The sequence below is a fragment of the Pholcus phalangioides genome, unplaced genomic scaffold, assembly GCF_987345545.1.
Source record: "Pholcus phalangioides strain wild (caught in Gottingen) unplaced genomic scaffold, Ppha-v1.0 ptg000017l_1, whole genome shotgun sequence".
Lineage (NCBI taxonomy): Eukaryota > Metazoa > Arthropoda > Arachnida > Araneae > Pholcidae > Pholcus > Pholcus phalangioides.
The window spans coordinates 31,429,644-31,452,088 of record NW_028301610.1 but is presented as its reverse complement, the minus strand read 5'-3'; the positions used below and the strand labels follow the sequence as shown (position 1 = coordinate 31,452,088).

Genomic DNA, 22,445 nt, shown 5'->3' with positions numbered 1-22,445 from the left:
TGCTTTACAACTACAACGAACCTAAATCCAGTTTTTAAATCCTCTCTCTCAGTCGCTGCTGGAAACATCTCTCCGACTCTAAGAACAGCATCTACATTAACAAAAAGAAAACAGCGGTAGGTTCCTAGCCTATAGACAACAGTAACATCCCACACAAATACAAGGAGAGTCATGTTAGTGGTTTTTTTAGTGATATAAGACCTCCTTTATTAGCATATCCTACGCTTAAACTACCATATGCACACTTTTTATTTTAAAATCATATATATGCAGAGGGAGAGGGTGCACGCACACATACCAAACAGGGGGGTTTTACTGGTTTTTTGGTACGGCATTTTACTGGCGAACCGTTGATCCTGGAGGTATACTTCCAATTAGAAAAAGTTTCCAAATAACGTGTAGTACTCAGATGTCATTCATGTTCCAAGAGGTTGTATAGTTATTAAAATTTAAAAAAAAAAACTTTTTATACAGTCCCCGTGTGCTCCAAAACCCAACCAATTAGAAAGTTGTTGCCCTGTTTCTCCTGGTGTCAATTAAAAACATTCCATGTTTCTAAATGCCATATTCACCGAGATATTTGAATTAAAAAAATGGAGAAAAGTTGGGGAAAAAACAGTGTTAAATGCGAGTGAAACGGTTTCCCGCTTCTTATGACTTATTCCTTAGGTGGTGACATTAACAGATTGTGTAGTTTTAAAGTGCTATAAGCAATAAAACCTTTATTTATTTTACATGTATGAGAGAGATTGTTTGTGGGTATGCCAACCAACTTTCAAATTGTAAAAAACCGTTTTCGTGGAGGTAGATGATGCTGGTTGCACAACTGGTTACATCAAGTCTCCGTTATAAGAAACCAGATTACGTTTACGTCAAAACGTTGAGAAGTAATATCAACAATACATTCTACGTTGTTCGGCCTAAAATTTAAGTCTGAAATCGATTTGGCACTGTAAAACGCCAATGAGTTCACAAAATGGTAAAAAAAATTAGCATAAAGCAGGGGTGGGAAGTGACTAAGTCCATTTCGGAGCAGCAAAATTCAGGATTCGGAGCAGTTTTGGAGCAGAAAATTCTGGATTTGGAGCAATTTCGGAGCAGCAAAATGTGGGATTCGCAGCAGATATTTATAAATTGGAGCAGTGAAATTAACAAGAATATTTTCGTTAACAACCCTTTTCAAAATAAAACTGCACTGTCTTTTGCTATGAAACATCTCTTCATCAGCTTGATTTTTGTTTTTGGTGTTTTAGGCTTTTGACACCTGTAGGTGTTGGTTTCGAATAGCATAAATCTGCCAACACCTCGTTATGTGTGCGCGCCTTTTCTTGGCCTCTCTTCCGCTGTTTGGGAGAGAAGGCTTTGGTTTCTTGCAGAGTAGAGATGTCTTTTAACTGTGTGTCCGTGTATTCTTATTTCGTATATATGTGTTAACGTGCCGTGTGTTTCTTCTAATTAATAAACCGTATATTTAACCGTATCTAGAATTGAACAGTCTTAGTGGAGTCAAATAAAATTTAACTATGGATAAATAGCTACTTCAATTTAAATGTCATTATCACCTCCGGCAACCACATATGGTGCCCACAAACTGGTGACTCAGGACTATCGGATATTACCTTCTGAAACCACTGTTCCAGTTCAGCCTCGTACGTTACAACGGATCATGAATACCTCTCTGCAACGTGGATTTTAATTTCAGTTTCGTGGTGAGTGACTATTTCTCTCTTTCGTAGGACTATTGCCGTCTTCATTCTTTCGCTATGGCAAATCCGCAAGCAACTGCTAGTCAGACTGAACTTTCCCTTTCGGGAACCGAAGTCTCACGTGTTTCATTCCGTGCGCCTCCATTTTGGGAAGCCGACGTTGATTTATGGTTCCTTCAAGTGGAATCCCAGTTTATCACGGCAGGCATTACCGCGGATAAGACGAAGTTTCATTCGGTGATTTCCGTTCTCGACACAAAAATCTTGTCTTACGTGAGTGATTTAGTACGTAATCCTCCCACACACGATTTATATGAGACTCTAAAGAAACGTATTCTTTCCCGATTTGCTCAATCTGAAACTGCTCGCTTGAAATCTCTTTTTCATGAGTGCGAGCTAGGCGACAAAAAACCGTCCCAGCTACTTTGTGAGATGCGAAACTTGTCGAATAACACAATCAGTGATGATGTTTTGAGCACATTATGGCAGCAAAGATTACCCGTCAGTGTTCAACAAATTTTGTCGATTTGTCGGGATCCTCTTGACTCTTTAGCTCAGATAGCTGATCGCATATTAGAAGCTTCGAGTTTCAACGCTGTCGTTTCTCAGGTGTCTCAACCTCCTCTGCCTTCTTCAGAGTTGCATGAGCTTAAAAAAGAAATTGCATCGCTCGCTACACGAGTCGAAGAGCTCTCTCGTTCTCGAAACCAATACAGAGGTCGGTCGCGAAACAATTCGAAAACTCGTGAGCGGAAAAAATCTTCAGATCGCTCCGATCGACGCAAATTGTGCTGGTATCATGCTCGATATGGTGAAAAAGCACATCGTTGCATTTCACCTTGCCAACACTCGGAAAACTAGTGGGCAATCCTGTTACAGCGGCGGCCGGAGATTGCCACTTTCAAAGTCGCTTATTCATTTGTGATAGAAAATCGAAAATTCGTTTTCTTGTTGACAGTGGTGCAGCTGTGAGCTGTTTTCCTAAATCACTTGCCAAAGTTTCCAAGCCTGACGACCTTTCGTTATATGCGGCTAATGGCACTAAAATTCACACATATGGAACTAAGCATTTTGAACTTGATCTCGGACTGAGGAGAATATTCTCATTCAATTTCTTAGTGGCCGACGTCACAAGTCCTATTTTGGGTGCCGATTTCTTGGAGAGATTCGGTTTACTTGTTGATGTCAAGAATCGCCGGTTGGTTGATAATTTGACAACTCTATACTCTCTTGGTGTCGTTACCACTGGTCCTTCTCTCGGTCTAACTACAGTTTCTGGTGCCACTACATACCATAAAATTTTGACCAAGTTCCCAAATCTCACTGGTTCGGTCTTAAATTCTCAACCCAAACCACATGCCATTATCCACTTCATCGAAACATCAAGGCCTCCCGTCTTCGCAAAGGCTAGACGTCTTTCTCCTGAAAAACTTTTTGCCGTCAAGAAAGAATTTAACTTGCTTTTGAAGCAAGGCATCATTCGTCCTAGCAAAAGCCCTTGGGCTAGTCCTATCCACCTAGTCCCAAAAAAGACAGGTGGTTGGCGCATATGTGGTGATTTTCGTCGGTTGAATGCCGTAACTACTCCTGATCGTTATCCTATTCCCAATATTCAAGACTTTTCTTTCGGTCTGGCTGGAAAAAGAATATTTTCTAAACTCGATCTTGTAAAGGCATACCACCAGATTCCTGTGAAAGAAAGTGATATTCCCAAGACGGCTGTGATTACACCGCACGGTCTCTTTGAGTATGTTTTCATGACCTTTGGGCTCAGGAACGCCGCACAAACATTTCAACGATTCGTTGACAGCATCCTCTCGGATCTCGACTTCTGCTATGTTTACTTAGACGACATTCTTGTTGCGTCAGCTGATGAGAAGTCGCATGAACAAGATCTCGATGTGTTGTTCAAGAGACTAAGCGAATACGGTTTAGTTCTCAATCCTGACAAATGCCAATTTGGACTCAAAGAAATTCAGTTTTTAGGTCATCTTGTGTCAGAAAAGGGCATTTCCCCGTTGCCGGATCGTGTTACCGCACTTTTGGACTATCCATTGCCCAACACAATCGATGAGCTGCGACGTTTTCTGGCACTAATAAATTTTTATCATCGTTTCATGAAAAACGCTGCCTCTACGCAAGCATGTTTGCATGATCTAGTTAAAGGCAAACAAAAACGGGATAAAACAAAAATCGTCTGGTCTGAGGAAGCAAAATCTGCATTCGAGTCATGCAAGGAAATGATTTCCAATGCTGCTCTATTGGCTCATCCTATTTCAAGTGCGCATCTCCTTCTAGCTGTCGACGCGTCTGATTTCGCGATTGGCGGAGTTTTGAATCAAGCAGTTAATGATCAAACTCAGCCATTAGGATTCTTCTCGCGTAAGCTAACTTCAGCTGAACGCAGATACAGTGCGTACGATCGAGAATTGCTAGCGATATATTCAGCAATTAAATATTTTCGACATATGCTGGAGGGATCTGACTTCGAAATTCTCACAGACCACAAACCATTGGTCTATGCATTTTCCCAAAAAAGTGAAAAATGTTCACCTAGGCAGATTCGTCATCTAGAATTCATTAGTCAATTTTCAACCCGTATCAAGCACATTTCAGGCGATCGAAATGCAGTAGCCGATGCATTTTCAAGAATATCGGAAATTGAAATACCTCCTAGTATCGATTTCGCCGAGATGGCTCGCGCTCAGGATGAGGAAGAATTGCGATTACTTCGTGAAATGGACTCAGGTCTCGAGTTAAAACCAATGACTTTCGGTTCTCCTGAAGTCACTCTACAGTGTGATGTTTCCACTGGTTCAATTAGACCTTACGTACCGTCAACGTTTCGCCGCGCTATTTTTGATGCAGTGCACAACCTCTCCCACCCTGGTGCCAAAGCTACTACTGAAATGGTTCGCAGACGATTCATCTGGAAATTTTTAGAAAGGGACTGCAAAGAGTGGTGCAAAACTTGCATCCATTGCCAGCGATCCAAAGTTGGTCGTCACACACATTCTCCTATTGGTGCATTCGGATTACCTTCCGCAAGGTTCTCGCATGTCCATATTGACATCGTGGGTCCACTTCCACCAAGTAAAGGAAATCGCTACGTTGTGACTTGCAGTGACCGATTCACCAGATGGCCGGAAGCTATTCCTGTACCCGATCAGACTGCTGAAACTGTGGCATTCGCTTTCCTGTCGAATTGGATCTCCCGTTTTGGCGTTCCAGAACGCATTACTACGGACAGGGGTTCTCAGTTTGAATCTGAACTCTTCCGATCTCTTGCGAAGTTGCTGGGTGTGGACAGGGTGCGTACTACCGCTTACCACCCACAAAGCAATGGAGCCATCGAGAGATTCCACAGGGACTTGAAAGCTGCCATCATGTGTCACGCCACTGAAAGATGGGTTGACGTTCTTCCTACCATTCTACTCGGGATACGCTCAAGTTTCAAACCTGATTTTGGTGCTACGCCGGCGGACATGGTCTACGGAACATCTCTGAGGTTACCAGGAGACTTCTTCAAAGATTCCGGTAAGCACACCTCAAAATATGATTATGTCACGAACTTGCGTATGACTATGTCAAAGCTTCGTCCTTCGCCTTTGTCCAATCATTCCTCAAAAAACATTTTTGTGCACAAGGACTTGGCCAGATCCACACACGTTTTTGTGAGGGTTGACACTGTAAGGCGTTCGCTACAGCAGCCTTACCAAGGACCTTATGAAGTTTTGAATAGGACTGATAAATTTTTTACTTTGCGTATCAATAATGAATCTAAGTGTATTTCTATTGATCGTTTAAAACCTGCATTTTTGTTTAATTCTCTCGAATGCAAAGAATCTAATGTTTGCAAATCATCTATATGTAATGCCCCAGCCTCGCCACAGGGCTTCGTCACGAGGTTCGGACGGAAAGTCCGTTTTGTAACACCTTATCAAGCTTAACGTCCTTCGGACTCGTGGGGGAGTACTGTGGCGATGCTGTCGGCAAGAGTGTGTAGGTGTTGGTTTCGAATAGCATAAATCTGCCAACACCTCGTTATGTGTGCGCGCCTTTTCTTGGCCTCTCTTCCGCTGTTTGGGAGAGAAGGCTTTGGTTTCTTGCAGAGTAGAGATGTCTTTTAACTGTGTGTCCGTGTATTCTTATTTCGTATATATGTGTTAACGTGCCGTGTGTTTCTTCTAATTAATAAACCGTATATTTAACCGTATCTAGAATTGAACAGTCTTAGTGGAGTCAAATAAAATTTAACTATGGATAAATAGCTACTTCAATTTAAATGTCATTATCACCTCCGGCAACCACATATGGTGCCCACAAACCTTGTTTGAAAGAGCGGCTGTCATAAAATTTTTTGCACCCGTCTATTTAGGATGATTTTTGCTTACTGAGGGCACTATTTGCTGCCTTGAACAGCAGCACTTCAAATGAGCTAAAAAAAATTTTATAAGTTTTTAATTTTTTTATACTTGGAAAGAAATTGTTGCAAAATGGGAGAAAATTTCGGAAGTATCAACTCGATGTTTGGCGATTCAGCACTCATTATCTGGCGAGATTGGCGATCTGGCACTCGTTATTTGGTGAGATTGGCGATTTAACGCTCGTTATTCGGAACCATTGGCGATTTAACCCTCGTTATTCGGCAACATTGTCGATTTAGCGCTCGTTATTCGGCAACATTGTCGATTTAGCGCTCGTTATTCGGCAACATTCGGCAAAGTTTCTAAACTAACATTCGTAATTCGGCAAAGTTTCTAAACTAACATTCGTAATTCGGCAAAGTTTCTAAACTAACATTCGTAATTCGGCGGACATGCGCTTTTTACTCCCGGAATGACAATTTTTTTCACGAAACATCGGGATTTAACACAATGACAATCGACTACAGTAATTTCTGCGGCTTCCAGTGACGACTTTTTTTTTTAAACGGAAACACTCGAATTTGCACTTTAAAGCTGAAAGGCACTGCAAACCATCTTCCACAATCACGGACAATATCGGGATTTCGCAATGGAAAGCCCGATCAGGGGCCGATAGTTTAAGTATAGTGGAATAAAACACGCTCTTTTCGTAAAGAAACGTTTCGTGGCTAGCAGGAACAAAAAAACTTTTGGCGTCCTTTCCGAAATTCCGGGCATACTGAAGCGAAATTCGCTATTTGGCGCAGAAAAATGCGAAAATACGCTATTGGAGCAGGATGGCGCAAGATATTAGTTTTGGCGCAGTGCGGCGTAATTGGCGCAGAGTTCCCACCCCTGCATAAAGTATGCAAATGTACTTTAGAACAGTTAGTTACAGTCTACAGCAGCGGTTCTCAACCGGTGCTCCGCGGCCATTCAAGGATAATAAAATAAATCAATAAATTTGATAAACAAAAAAGAGAGGCCTGAAGGGTACCGCCATATAAATAACATACTAAAAAGGGCTCCTCGAGTTAAATAGGGCTCCGCTATAGAAATTATTCACTGTAAAGGACTCCACGAGTCAGAAAAAGTTGAGAACCGCTGGTCTACAGTACCCACACCTCTTCGGGAGTTGCAACAAATATTCATTTAAGACTGGAATCTCTTGCAGAAAGACAATCACAGAGATTCTATGATTCAAAGTATGCCTCGTCGCACGTTGTCAGTCTATTATTTTAACTTTACAGTCATCTTCCCCCCCCCCCATATATTTTTGCTATATTTCATTAGCTGGTTTTGTTGTCTTATCCTGCATGTACAATTGTTATGAATTTTCTTTACACGTGTGTGATAATCTTTGCTTTTGTAAATATTAACTTCCCAGTTGATATTCTCTCTTTTTTTGGCCTAAAACATCATTCGGACTTTAATTTGGACATTTTTGCATGTCTACCTCACGGAAATGACTAATGGCGCAAAAGAAGTGTCTTTCCAAGTGAGTACAGTAGACTCTCCGAAGATGGCACATATCATATGCGGAATCCGGCACATATCAGACCAGGGTGTGTCAGATTATCGAAATCATCGGATTACTGGAAGTCAATTGAAAAAGCCTATTTAAATAATATTAACTTCTGCGCAGAGACATATACAGTGACATTTTTTCCTCTTCTATGCTAGAAGAAAACTCGCCTAAAAACGCCGGATTATTGGATGGGCAGGATTAACTCACGGCCGGATTATCGACAGTCTACTGTAGTAATATTAGTCATAGTAGACTCATTAGACTCAACTGAATCAAGCTCAGGTGGTTCGGGGAAATAAGGCGTAATACGACAGCGGAAGCCATTGGAAGAGAAAAAGATTTGTTGGTAAATCAGTAAAGATAGTGCAGCAATACAATGCGGAAGAACTTGTGCTATAGAAAGGGAGGAGATGATTTCCAACTTTTGAAGGGCTAGTTACCCATCGGCAATCTATCAACGGAAGTATAAGAACAGCAATTTAAGGAGGGAAAACGAGGGAGCGTATCTGGGATGATATAAAAGCTCACCAGTATGCTTGATGAGTGACAAGAATATAATCACCAGCTACACAAAAAAATCATAAGAAAAAATAACCGATGGCGGGTATGATTAATATAATTATGTTATTGGAAGTTATATATATATATGCACGAAAGTACATATTGAACTTAGTATGAGAACCACCATCCGAATCATTACATATCCCCACGTACAAACCCCACACGCAATTCCAACAGAATCACTACTCTGTACATGAGTACACTGTATTATAATAGCGTGACGTGACTGAATATCCTTTCAGAGAATGCAAGGGAAAATGTAATTGAAGACATTGTCTTGATCAGACTTATTTCAAGATTCCAATCAAAATATCAGTTCGACAGTCATAAGCCAACTTCATGACGCCAAGCACAGTTTCAGGATATTTATCCACCTGTTCAGCTAACGGACGATTACATAAGAGCGGCCACGACCGACTTTCTCATTTACAAATCCATGGGTATAAATAGGTATAAAAAATAGTCCTTTATATTTGCATTATTCTTGGTTTTTATTTGTATAAACACGCTACGTTTTTCAAAGAATGCATCTGCATTTTGCGAATTTCATACAAACAAGTAGTACTGATGAATAAACAACACGTATCAAAAGATATATCTTCATATTGTCTGGAATCTTTGCTCAACTAACGGGCAGTGAACTTATCTACAAAGCCTTGCAATCTCAATATGTGTACAAAAAAAAGGTTTGTGTGGTGTGCATTGAAGAGAAAGGGATCAGAATTCTTCACATGGCAAACAAGTCTTCTCTTTCAAGACAAAACCGAAGAAAGGATCTCATTATGTGGATTCACAGATGAGCCATTTTTCTCCTAGTTGTCAACGAACGACCGCATGGCACGGGGAGAGAGAAAAGAGATCTGAACCGAATCACACGCTAAAAACCTAAATTCAGTTTCAGTCTGTTTTATTCAAAGGATCCGGAGGAAATATTAACGTGAACTTCACCTCTTTTAACGGGGGGGGGGGGGGAATACATAAAAATTACACCATTAGTACGGCTTTTTCATTTAATTACACACACTGGAATACTCTTCACTACATTCACAAAAAGTCTGTTCTAAGAGGATGAACCGCAGGGAAAAGATATGGAGCTTCCAATATCCTGAGAACTATTGATAATACTGGAAAGTTTTTTTGCTGCAGTAGTAAATCCTTTGCATGCAAAAAAACCGTGAATGCTCATTAAACATGACTGCATAATATTAGTCTTCCTCACAGATTCATCTCATTTGTGTGTGTGTGAACCCTTCCAACTTGAATAAAAACTCAAAAAGATACAGGCCGGCAATCACGTGATCCATCATCATTAAAAATCAGACATAATAAAAGAAAAAAGGGAAACTACGGGGGCAAAATATATATAAAAAAATGATTGAACACACACGTCCAAAGCAGGAGGCTATGATGATGAATGTGTTGCTGGCTAAGATGTAATAAACGGTTGAGCCTCTATATATGTATGATAGGGATCTAAGAAAAAAGCGGTTAAACGCCGTGAGATTCGAATGCTTTATGAAGAGGTTGATGACTTCCAAGAAACGGGGCATCCACATGAAATAAGCAAATATGAATATAGGAGAACACAAAACAACAATGGCGATCATATCACGTTTATAAGAAAACTACATAAGAGAATAAATAATAATAAAAAAAAACCACTTCTAATGATAATAAACACGACTCGCGATAAGCAACCCAAACAAGTAATTAGTACTCGTACGCGTGGGAATTACGACTGGAATATAGAAGGCCACGCCTCTAGTAACCCATGCAGTTGAAAAAAAAAAAAAATGTACAGACATATTCTCTTCACCCTTTCTACCATCGCCGGACATGTCATGGTTTCTTCCGGCAGCAGATCTCGTTCATAATCCGTTGCATAATTGAACGATCACACTTCAACTACATGCTAGAGGGCAGAGTGACTATAGACAAAGGGAAGGTCAACATTCTATCACGGTACCAAGACTAGAGGTGAGGAATATGAATGAATATTTTCTTTTGTAACAAGTTCACATATTTTTTTTTACCTATCTTATACACGGAGAATTGAATTTAGACTAATTGCCTCAACATCGTCCGACATAACTCTAACGAAGACAAAATTTATCACAGATGAATAAGTTAACAATTCTTTCGAATCTCCTTCAAGCTCATCTTCGAGTGTAATATACATCTTTTCTACTATACAATCAAGGAAATATTCTATGAAACTTCGAATATGGTTATCGCTCGTCAGATATCATTGCATATGCCAACATCTTTGGGCCAAGTTCATTCACATTAGAAGTTTTTATACACAAATACAGACCTTTACTGTTTCGCTTATACATTTTCGAACTTGTATATAGTTATCTTTGGTTAAGGCAAGGAAGTCTATATATACATAAAGAAGTATCGCCCATGTGTTAATATTAAATATTTTCCATACTAGCTGAGTCATATTGGCTTACACATTTGAAGCTTTTATACAAAAAATAGTTTTGTATATAAAAAGGTGGGGGGGGGGGGAGGTTCGTTTGTATGAAAACCCTCCTGGCAGAAGAGATTCCTATTCCTCACTCACATTAGCTTGTAAACATGCGCAGACTCCTTGTTTTCGCTCAAACAGATCAGAATGCATAAGATTTACTTCTATTTCTTGCAAACACGCATAGTATTTTTTCCCGCTAACGTTTTCACCCTTTTATACAAGAAAAGGAGTACCTATTTAAGGAAGTTCGGAAGTCCTCAAGAAGATGAGTATACCGACCAAATATTCTCTCTCTCTCTGTTATAATATTCTTCCTTTTTTACCGAAAAAAAAGTGAGCAAAATTAGAGATGTTGGCTTATTTAAATGTGGAACTACTTCCTTTAAAAAGAATAAGTAATAAACGTAGGCGAAATGGTTAGAAAATACAGTATACGTTTTTTTTTAGAGAACAGCTATATACTACAAAGGTATCTCTGTCTAACAGGTACATGCAGTCTGCAAGGAGCCGAACTTGCCGCCAAGTCAAAGAACAAAAGAAAATAAATATTCCTCAAGTGAAACTAGACACGTAAACGTGGTAGTTCCTTTCCATTCGAAACCAAAAACCACTTCAGGCTGGTGGCTGCTCCAAGACAAGATAAGGATGTGTGTAGCCCACTGGGTTGAAAAAACAAAAACAAGAACTCAGTAATCATTTAAATATAAATTGCCAACGTCTCTCGCGTTGATATTGGACGGGTTGAATTTCTTGAATGTGATTACTATCCGAGCAAATTGAACTTTTTTGGTGGCCCTAGAGATATAGTAAGAGGAAAGGAAGAATCGTACATCTAATATCGAGTTCAATAGAAATACAAGAAGTTGGGTTTAAACAAAACGGAATCCGGTGGGTGTGACTCGGCAGTTTAATTTCCTTTGACAATGTAAACGGCTCAATATATCAATTTTAAAGATGAAATTTCACTATCTTCAAAACTTATGCAGGTTATATAGGGCGCGGTTCTGCTTCAAAGTCAGATTCGTAATGATTTCAAAGTAATGAAAAAAGAAGTCTAAAATTATAAATATTCCGTAAATATTTGACTCATTTCCTGCGAAATTCAGAAATTGCTGACATGGTTCCCGGTTGGATAGATACAAAAGTTGTGGAGAAAGATTCTTTGAATTATGACGCAAGTATGACGTAGGGAACGAAGCATATACGTGGGAGCATCATCAGCATCCACAGGTAGATTAGCCATTAGAACATTGCCACAGTGATGAGAGAGGGGACCGAAAGAGGGAAAAAACGGGCTACACATGGGGGGAGAGTTCCTAAAATAAGTCTATTCAAGGAAAGATTGAGCAAAAACGAAAAAAAAAAAACAGAATTTTTTTCAGTATATTTGATTTTTAAGGAGTCGAAAAACGTGTCTAAAAAGTCTTAATGTGAACAAAAATACCAGGGAAGCCAATACCATAAAAAACGAACATACCTGATGGCAGTAAGGGCCCTATTTTCAGGCTTCTTTCTTGGACAGTCAATCTGCAACAAGGAGAAAAAAAAAATCAATGGCTGTGTGTATCCCCCGATTTCATAAACATTACATTCTAACGAACAGGGCGAAACAAAAACCACCAACAACACTCTTTACCACGAAAAAAGCTATTTGACGATTCAACACGGTGACAAACAATATCTGGTCACGCAGGATCGGTGTCGAGTTTCAAAGAGTTTAGCATGCAATAAAAAGGGTTTATATTTTTCAAATAAAGTCCGATATCGGAGTGAATCCAATAATTCAAGCTCTCCGAAAAAGCCATCAACACAGACGCCGCACAAAATTTATCTTGATCCACATCTTGTCTTTCTTATCCTAATGTGCATATCCCCGATGCCTCACCCTGATATGGGTGTTATCATTCAAAAATAAGGTAAAAAAATCTGCTTTAACCAACACGCCCCAGAGGAATCGCAAAAAAAAAATACTAAACTAATTTACGGAACGACTTCGACCCTGAACAATAGGAGGGTAAAACATCACCTAAATAACGTTACAGCGCCACATACACGCACCATACCCCCAATGGGCGAAACTCGCTAGAATCAATGACGTCACCTAACTAATCCAACCTAAGAGGACTGACTATAAGGCTCGTTTTTGTTTTTTTTTGTTGTCTTACCTTTTGGCAACACTCAAGATTACAAATGACGTGTTGTTTATGTTGAGAAAAGATGGAAGATTATAATGGGCGGATTGTATAGCAGCAGCAGCAATGGAGGCCAAGAGACCAGGGGACCGTGTATATGAATGTTGACTAAACAGCGCCCTAATGATATCGCCCTTATACGATTACTCAGACAACTGGCCCGTTCCTCGGGAAAAAAAAAATATGAAAAAGAACACTTTCCACTATTATATACCACCCAGAGTGCGGTTTAGGATTTGTTTTCTCCCTTATATTTCGAAAATTACACACTGGATGATTTTAAGAGTCAGGCAGCATCATCGCCAGTCAAGCTGAAGAAAGAAAAAAAATTATCTACCTTAATGTTACCACAACACCGATATATCGTTTTCTGATTTTTCTTACTTCAGTAAAATCCTTTATTCATCCCGGTGAGGACCGAAACGATCGTTATCGTCTCAGTTTCCGGGAAAAAATTTTCTCTTTCTGAAGGTTATTTATTCGATTTAGTCTCCTCAAGAACGTGGAAGGAAATGCAACCATATCCTAAACTGTGTTAGGATATCACACTTGCAATGCGTTGCGCAAAATATAATACGCATTATAAAAACCTGCTAGTTTTTTTTTCCCATCTGAAGGACATGGTGTCTCTTCTGGAGTTTATTTTATTTTTTTCAAGGTTAATACCGTGCGAAAAGGCGTGTAAAGGCCACAACTCAATTCTAACCCAATATATGATTTCCCTCCATAAAACTATAATAAGGCACTAAAATTGTCTTTTACTTATTTTTTCCTATAATATCACCGCTACGAAATGAAGCATTCATCGATGTTAATGTTTCCAAACATTCTAGAAAACACATACAACGGAACAATAGCAACGAAAATGAAAACTTTTCTTCAAATCATTATAAGGTTTTATAATGGATATTTTTGTATTTTTACTTTAGTCTTGGCCTCCGCTACTACCACATATAGTAGTCATTTGTACCTCCATTTGGGTTCTTCCAACTTATTCTAAAGATCATCATCGAGGTCCCGGTTTTTGATTAAAAACCTTGGGTCGCACTCCTCATAGCAGTGAAAATTTTCGATTATTCCACTCATTGAATGAATTTCAATCATCAATTCATTAAGATGTAGTAGTAAATTTCAATCAAAAAGAATCAGATATCCTTTACTTTTGGCCAGGCACTTTTCCCATTACAAACACTTACAGAAGACAAATTTCATCATTCAAACCAACTTGAGTGAGATGTATCAGTTTTAGAACAAAAGACAGTCGGTGTTTGTATTTTTTTTTCATTTTAGAGTCGACGTAAAACAAATTCAACAATGTTTTTCTTTGCGAATGATCAAAGAGATACGCCACGACATGAATACAAAATGTCCATCCATCTTTTCACGCTCGCGCTGAAACAGATTCATACAAAATGATACCCCAACGTAAGATCACGACCTCGATGGAGCTTGTCATGGCGTCTAGAACCTAGCATAATGCCGCTGGTACAGAATGATGAATAGCAAATGAACTCCTCGGCTTTGATACAGCCGTGTTCTTTTGACTTTAAGCATACGATGATCTGATGTTTTTTGTAAGATCACTGACTCTTACAAGAACCGTCAAGAGAGGAAAAATACGGACCACACATATGTATATTTTTCTTACGGACCCCGCACAGTATCCACCTACGAAAACGAGATTAAAAAACAAAAAAAAAGCTTCATTCACTTGTGCACGGGCGTGAGGCAATAATCGTGGCGTAACAAATGCTAAATCTTTGACTAGGTAAAAGAACATTCGTTACCACGTCTGGGTGGATATATATATATGAACCACACTCCAGGCGTCAGAATTGAAAGTCAATGATTATGACGGATCTTCAATCGCGGTTGAAAAGAAAGATACATATAGTCAAACCAGCTAAGGGAGTCCATGCACCCAACTGATTTCAATAGATGAAGAGGAAATGGCCATTATTGAATTTTTATGATTCAGCTGATATTAATAAGCAGCACGCCAAATAACTGGAACCATCAAAACTAGAAATATGGTACTTGATGGGTAATAAGCGTGACTGAATATGCCTTAAATAAGGCTGACTGGAGAATGATGGGAAGTTGTATACCAAACACAAAAGAAAAACTTATTATAACAGCTTCAGAAGTGCCCTGGCTCTTCCTTTTCTGTCAACGAGGTTAAGACAAGAATAGCAGGAAATTGAAAGGATGGCAGAAACACACACACACAGACACACATGAAGGCAAAGAGCAACAGCAGCAGCAACACTTTCTAAGTGAATTGGCAATGGACCAGTTGGCTTCTTGAGTGAATCCTTCGTATTACCTTCGACATACACACTCACATGCATCAAGGCAGGAGGAAGATTGATGCCAGAAACAAATTCTACAAGAAAGAAATCACAAGAGAAGAGAGAGTGAGAACAATATCTTCTCAAGAAGACACAAGTGCAGCAACTAAAAAGAAAGTTAATTAATATTTGAGCTGCTCTTTAAAAACATTTCAACGATTTTTCTTCCACCATTTTCAAAAGAGAACTTTCGCTCTCGCTTTCTCTTTTCTTCCACATCGTCATCTTGAATCTTTGCTACTGAACTCAATCGAGCAAAGGTTAATAGTGACGCGGTAAGGTCAGACACACATAAATCCTTTAAATGAGGAGAAAACGTTCCATGAAAGTGTCTTGGCGAATTACTCCGGCTGATCTATAGGATCGAGAGAAAAAAAAAAAACCACCACTCCTACTCCCGTGGTTTGAACTGATTCCCAATCGTTGATTGAAGTTTCGACCTAGTTCAAAGGGTTTTTCCCACTATGTTGCGTGATGAATATCTTGAATGCAATTGGCATGTCGCAAAGATAAATTCGTAAAAAAACTTATTGATTCCGCAATTTTTTTTATCTGTCAAATCGAATCTGTAATTAATTAAAAAAAAATTAATCCGCTAGATTTCAGTGGTGGAAATACATTCAGCAACTGAATATCGTTGGTTGCGCAATCAGGATACCACACGCAAACACAGATTGATGCCAGATTCAAGTCTCTCTTCCAACGTTCATACGAACGCGCAATTGATAGGATCATTGTTACACGGGGAGTGATTAGTTATTCACGAGGGATACAGAATCATGCGTGATTAACTGACAGCAAGTAACGCATTAATCAATCGCCACATTAGTCACACATAACCCACGGATGTATGAGAAAGTCAGAAGTCGAAGGGACCACGATGGAATCGGATACTGCTTTCGGGGTTCTATACTCTTCCTTGTGTGAAAAAAACAAAACAAAAACAGATTAACAATGACAATGGGACAACAAACAAGAGTTTCACACTCTTTGTGTAATTCCTTCGCGGTTTTTTGATGAAACGTCACAAGAAAAAGAACATCCGTAATCGAATATAATTGACTAATCGCACAGTGAGATATCTCAAGAAGTTCTCACCGCTCGACTGCGCTTTTAAAATATCACATGCACAGCAAGAAAACGGAAAGGAAATCGACATCTCATTCTTTATTTCTCACGTTATCTCATCACTACACAAACCACTGAAAGATATCTCCGATATTATCTCCAATATACAGTATAATCAGTTAACGGGAATCGGATGCTCCAACGACTCCTTTTTCACATCCTCGACAATTGAAGTAACGGATTCCCGCCTTATAAACAATATATACAATATGTATATAACATACCTCTTGGTTCAACCCTGCACCTGTGAAAGTAAAAGAAAAAAAAAACACTCAAAAAAGATGGAGGGAAAAAAGAGCTGTGATATAAATGAAAGAGCTACTTACAACCGCTGCTGTTGCGTTCGGAAATGGATGAGATAGCATTAAGTTTATTTTTGAGGTCAGTGTCACCTCCTCCCAGACGTTCGTGTTTCACTGCCACACGCGACGGGGCTAAGAAAAGAAACCCAAAGGCAAAATATATTATAGACGCACGCACGCAGTTCAAAGATTACCATGCGCCATTTTTTTTTCTCCTCTCTGTCTCTCCCTTGCTGTTTATACATGAATGTAAGTATGCCGTAAGTTTTGAAGAGGGATAGTATGCGTTCCCACTCCCCAATACTATAGACATGCGAGAAGAAAGAAAACATGGTTGCACCTGTTGGATAAGTAAGTTGAGAAAGTTGTGGATAAAAAAAATTGCATAAGAGAGAGACGTTTGAAAGCACAGGGAGAAGAATTTCAAGGGTGGATGAATAGCATGGGGTAGTGAGGAAAAAAATGAATGGTTCGTATATAAAAGGGTCTCCTTCTTGATGTGAAATTCCATAACAGTATACAGAGCTGACCTTCTTGCTTGCAGTAGTGTTTCTGATGGTATAACACTTCTTAAAAGTCTACTAAGATACATTTGAAGGTGTTGGGCTTGTATTCACACATAGACCCTTTACTTACACTATAAAGATTGTATACACAAGGAGTCATCTTTGCTTATATCATGAAGATTGTATACATCAGTGTTTCTCAACCTATGGACCGTGGGCCAGAGGTGGTCCGCAAGCAGATGATAATTTGATTCTAACTAATTGAAAAACTATTCAATTATTGTAATTTATATTAATAATATCCACCTGGGTTGAAATAATTTTTACTTTCATACTGAGATTCACGATACCTCATCGAGAAAAATTCAATTACGATCCTAAATGCCGGATATTTAAGATATGCAATTTAAAACAAATTTTACAAATACTGCTAAAATTGCTGAAGGTGGGGGGGGGGGGGTCCGAAATAAAGAGTTGCTGCAAGACGTAAACCACAATCAGACTCACGAAAACAAGCATTAAAATGACTAGGTAAACATATTTCATTGAGAAAAATATGAGAAACTGGATCTTAAATACGATAAAATACGGGACATCGTCACCAAAATGTTGCCATAAGTCGGCAAAATAACCAGTTAAAATAGCTGAAAAATTGTCAATGAAAGGCATGGAGCTATGAATACACGTATTATCGAAATGCAATGCTGTGCCGGGAAAAAACGTTGAACCTGACGAACATGTGAGATGAATATTTTATATTTATGTAACCTTAAACTATTATTATAAAAACCTTGAAACTTTCTTTATTCACGATTTGAGTAAATATGTATTACAAATTCAAATAAGCATCGTTGAAAAAACGGGACAAATGTATGAAAAATCGGAACCACCAAAAATACAGGAATGTGTCCGTCGAGTTTTTTCAAGCATTTTAGTAGTCCTGGGGTTCAGAAAGGTTAAGAAATGCTGGCATACACGAAGAGTCATCTTAGCTTGCTCTCACAAAGGTAAGAACTTTGAGCACTTGTTGAGAAACTTAACGTGTACACGTACTATCCTCGTATAAAAGTATTGCTAAATAAAGAGTTTTTCCACCCATTATTGGCTTGCCATTTCTGCATCGCCGTTTACCCTCCAGCTGATCAGGTTGGAGTTTCCGGTCATACATTCCTACGTGATTTTGTTTTGTTTTTGTGTTTTCTACCTCTCCTAAAAGTTTGTACGTTGAGTTTTGAATCACCCTGTATACAAAAGAGAGGAGTCAGTTTCTCTTTCGTTTTGTATACCGGAAGAGTACTGGTATTTTCGGTTTCAGCACTTTCTTTTCTATGTTTCAACCTTGCTGTATACACGAGAAGACATCTTTCCTTGTGTTTTGAAGCTTCATATACACAGTGTCTTCTTGTTTATGTTTTCACACATGTACACATGCGTATAGTCATATTTCCTTATGTTTCCAAGCCTATAACTACTGTCCTCTTTTTCTATGTTTCAACTTTGTAGAATACAGGAGGAAAGTCATCTTTGCTTATGTTTCAAAGCTTATACTCACAAAGTGTTTTCTCTTGTTTTATATTTTCAACTACTGTATGCAAGAAAGCACAGCCATCTTCCCTTTACATTTTGTGTACCCGAGATTAAGGCACCCTACTCGAGGTGAGTCCCATCGTTGCTTACTTTTTAAAGTTTGTACTGAGCACCAGAAATGTATTTACGGGGGAGGGGAGGCTAAACGAGAGAGTTTGGAAATGGGTGGAATATTTGAGGAATAGGTGGTCAAGAAAATTTAACTAAACCGGGTGGAAGGGGGGGGGGCAAAATTTGTATGGCCCACAGGTGAGAAAAGAGTAAATTCCCCCCTCCTTTGCTGCGTATACAAAATGTCCTGTTTTATGTTTTCTACTATGTGAGCCTGTAGAAGAGCCAGTCGCGTTTTCTTACGTTTTTTATACCTCAGGAGAGTCATATTTGCTTAAGCGTTTTGAAGCTTATAACGTAATCAATTTTCTTTAATGTTTTCAAAGACGAGTAAGCTCTTATAATAGTGTTAAAGTAAGTAAAGTTAATAGTAAGTGCTTTCGGAAAGTTCCACTCTATGTGCCCATGAGCTATGAAATGATTGGAAGTTATTAATTACTTCATAAGAAAGAACTGTTTTTTCTGACAGAGCAATAACCAGCTAATGTGAGTAAACAAAGCTTTCAGGGATGTAGATATTAATAAGAAAGTCTGTTTGTTATTAATGTAAGCACATCAAACTTTTCCAGAAAAAAAAAAAAAAAATTCGAATCATTTCGCAGGAAGAAAATCGCGCGAAAACACGTAGGAATAGAATCTCTGGTCTATCCCATTACAGACTGATATAGTTTAACAGTTCCCGGAATCAACAATGCAGACCTTGAAACGGTTTTAACAACGCATGAGCAACGTAGCATGCCATGTCCATTTCATCTAGACATGATGATTTGAGCAGAGAGAAGAGAAATCGCTCTAGAAAAGTCTTGATAAACGTTCCTGGAAAAAAGTAAAAAAAAAAAAAAGAAGGATAAAAGAAACAACAACAACAACACGTTCTAAAGTTGATGGTAGTGGTTTTTTCACACAATCACCCATCCATCCATTGCCTCTGCTGGATGAAGACAGCAGTAACACCCGAATCGCTCTGCTTCATGACAGGTGCAACAGAGATCTCCACAGATTTATTTTTAGATGCCTCCGTTTAAGTGAGAATAAAATGAAAGGAAAAAAAGGCCTGTGCCCGGGCCATTCTGCCTAAACCCTTTAGACACTGTGCATGAGAAATAACTCCTCAAAAAAAAAAGACGCTCCAGGAAATGGTAGAGGTCCACTTGGAACTTTGGTCCACTTATCTTTATGCATCAGCCGCCAATCAAGGTAACGAGGCGCTTACTTGTATTAAAATACAATCACTGGACAGAAAAAAAAATGGACCTTGAACATAGATGATCACCGATGCATTCACAATGAGAAATTATGTCAAATAAACACAGAAAAGCTGTAGAGATTCTATATCAAGGATATCCAAATTATGCGGCTATAACTACCACCATCATGACATAACGTTCAAACAGATAGCGAATTGAATGTCGAATGCCAATTTGATTAACTGACGATTATGCATCTGATAGCGAGGGTAAGAAGAAATTTTCCGAAATGCTAATGCGGCTGATATTTATTCACGATATAGAGATAGTTTGCATACATTTAGCTTCTAATTAGCTTAGAATGGAAAAACGCCCAAATATCACCATCCAAGCTAAAAATATTCGGACATGAAAACCAGTTTAATTAGCCACCATGCTCTCTCCTTTACGATTCATCTATTTAATAGTGGACCGGAATGACGTCTACGATACACCTTGGATTTTCACAAGTGCGCAGAATTAAATGATAATTTATTTAGGCAATTGCAAATTACTTACTAATTCACACGAAGAAGGGAATGGTATGAAATTGACATAGATTTTGACAAAGACATATCACGCAATTTACAGGGTGTTTCAAAAAGAATCATTCGATTTAAAAAAAATCATAACTATTCAGCTTTCAATCCGTTTTGATCGAATAATAATGTATAGGTCGAACGAGGGAAATCTAGAGTTTCACGCAGTTGCCGAGAGGTAGCGCTAACTTCGGCGCTCCTTCGGCCGCCACTTCGATGTTTGTCAAGATTGGCTTTTCCCACAGTTAGAAACCGATTCGGATGATTTCATTTTCCAGCAGGACGGGGCACCACCACACTGGAGCTTGGACGTTCGAGAACTTTTGAACAATTGCATTCCTAAACGATGGATCGGCCGTACGGGACCTGATGATTCAGTTAAACATCACTGTCCTCCAAGATCGGCGCACCTAACAGTGTGCGGTTTCTTCTCATGGGGATTTATAAAAGACTACGTTTATGTGCCTCCCCTTCCAGCTACATTAGCCGAACTGAAGATACTCATAACAGCAGCCATGGAGGCAAACAGGCTCGCAAAAGTTTGGGACGAATTTGATTACCGTATATAGACATATGCCGGGCATCCCAAGGTGGACATATTGAGCACCTTTAATTTGGTTTTTTTTAAAAACTATGATTAGCCATGCGATATAAAATTAATCTTAAGTGTCTATGTGTTCAATATTTTTCGTAATATACGCATTTCAAATCGGGTGATTCTTTTTGAAACACCCTGTATATTTCGCCGACTAACGCAAGAACATAAGAAATGAAGTATTCTCGTGTGAACAAAAAAGGGGACGAAATAATATCCACTAGCCATATCCCGTTTTTCTATGAAGGTCGTGAAGTTCATAAATGGTGCTCTGTGACATACACAATGTCTATGTCAAGGGTGGTCAATTTTTTGATCAACATCGGCCACTTAAGATAGTTTTGTAATCAGCCGTGGGCTACATGAGTGAATTTTTAACTGTTCGCAGGCAACAACGAAGTTAAATAAGAAATTTCCAGTTAGATTTGGATTAGATTCTATTAATTGTATTAAGGGCCGTTGGCCTATTAGGATAGGTGGTTATGATAACCAAAAATTACATTTGCATCTATAAATACAAAACGATCATCGGGGAAAATTAAATACACATAAAAATCCACAAGATGAAGAGAAAAAAATCACGAAAAAATGATCACGCAATAATCTTCATTCATAAATTTCCAGCAAATCCAAGAATAATTGTACATCTGGAAAGAAATTAAATAATCCGTAGATAAAAAGTCGATCAGAAAAGGAAGCGAATGATATCCAGTAGGCGTATGAGAGACTGCTCATTTGACTCTAGGGAATTAATATATTGTGAGATACGTCTTCGGCGGAAAGATATGAACATTGGGCAACAAAAAATTATATGAACAAGATCGTTGGCCTCTCTCTCTCTGATGAAGAAATTTCCAGTTGAAATACTGTATAACAATTGTGGAAATTTCGAATAAAAATAAGGATCAGTGATGTTTTAACGAGCGGACAAACAAAAGTCCCTAATCATTGGAGATTTTTTAGTTTTAAATTTTTTATTCAATTTTTGTTTCTTTTTCAACATTTCATTTCGTCACTCGCATTTCCATTTGGTAGTTCATCACGAAAAGCAGTTTTTACGGAAGTAAGAAATTAAGAAGAGGGCCTCCCAAAAACGTTTAGGCCCGGAGATCCCCTGAACTGCTTAAGAAAGACGACATCGATAGGATTTAGAGAATCACCACTTTCCCCGTAAATTAGAAACCCCAGTCAGATATTGACGTACAGACAATCCCGAATTATTCATTAAGGC

General features: G+C 38.8%; 1 protein-coding gene across 4 annotated transcripts in view; it reads right to left on the bottom strand.

Moving 5' to 3' along the window:
* LOC149072905 (transcriptional enhancer factor TEF-1-like) overlaps positions 1 to 22,445 on the bottom strand; it is a 102,277-nt gene that overhangs the window by 68,401 nt on the left and 11,431 nt on the right. For 2 of the 4 annotated variants that reach the window (XM_089246272.1, XM_089246273.1), the window contains exon 2: positions 12,155 to 12,204. The exons of 1 other annotated variant lie outside the window; for it this stretch is intronic. The gene's annotated coding sequence lies outside the window, so the exon portion shown is untranslated. Of the gene's footprint in view, positions 1 to 21; positions 92 to 12,154; positions 12,205 to 22,445 lie in introns of all 4 variants that reach the window. One more of the 4 variants, XM_089246274.1, reaches the window with a different exon arrangement.